We start from the raw sequence: 1,039 nt of genomic DNA, 5'->3' as shown, positions 1-1,039 counted from the left end.
AAGTATTTTTAGTCCAATTTCTGGAGCATTTGAAATACAACAAAACTGACTTTCAAGCATATTTTCAGCAAAATATTAGCTGGTTTTAAGTAAATAATTTTCCAATATTGTTGAAAAAGTATTTGTTTTATTGGCAGATAAATTTACTTATAACAAGACAATTTCCCATGTTGTGAGTGAAATATTCTTCCATTGTAAGTAGTAATTGTTCATAATTATTAAGGAATTATTTACTTACAACAAACTTCTACATCTTCCTGATAAGTTGCTTTTAATTGAGTTTTGTCTTAATTCAAGTGGGCTAAGATATTTGTGTGAGAAACTAAACAAAAATAATTGGTAAGATTTTGTGTTTTTGCAGTGTAGAAATATTCTGTATTAGAAATTTGCAAAAGAAAATAAAAAATCTGACATATGGAAAGATTGTTTTCATCAGTGCTTACATCTGCTACAATAATTTTAAAATATAAATAAATTCAGTTTTCCTTTCACAAAATGTAGGTTTTAATAAGGTTAATATTAAAGGATAGTTTAGTTGATTTAGTTTTTAAGTTGTGGAAGTGATTCGCTCATTTGTTTGTATTTTTCCGTTGTGTTACTATTTATTCCTGTAAGAGTTTCCAGCAAATTTCCATCATTTTTTTAAATGATCCTGTTTTGTTCTGTTGTGAATATTCAAAATACAGCATTGATCTCTGTGTAATCTGACTTTTTTTGCATTTGATTTATTTTATGTAAATGTTTGAATGGACTTTCTGSTCCACCTTTRTACAAATAACCAAAGACAGACCAGATGTACATTTCTACACAGGAAACTGTTTGAAAAACTGTCGTTTACCAATTTAATGTAAACTTTACCCTTTAAAAAACATCTGTTTCATTTTAGATACATTTTACTTTTGCATAATTTTGTAATTTCAATGTTTTATTTAAAAATCTCTGTGTTCTGAGCTAAAATATTAAAAGTGTGTTGGTTTTGTTTAAACTCTTCAGTTTTTATTTCAACAAAATAAACATGTGACTGTACATTATGATGGTG

The sequence above is a fragment of the Poecilia reticulata genome, linkage group LG2, assembly GCF_000633615.1.
Source record: "Poecilia reticulata strain Guanapo linkage group LG2, Guppy_female_1.0+MT, whole genome shotgun sequence".
Lineage (NCBI taxonomy): Eukaryota > Metazoa > Chordata > Actinopteri > Cyprinodontiformes > Poeciliidae > Poecilia > Poecilia reticulata.
Note: the sequence above shows the minus strand (reverse complement) of the source record.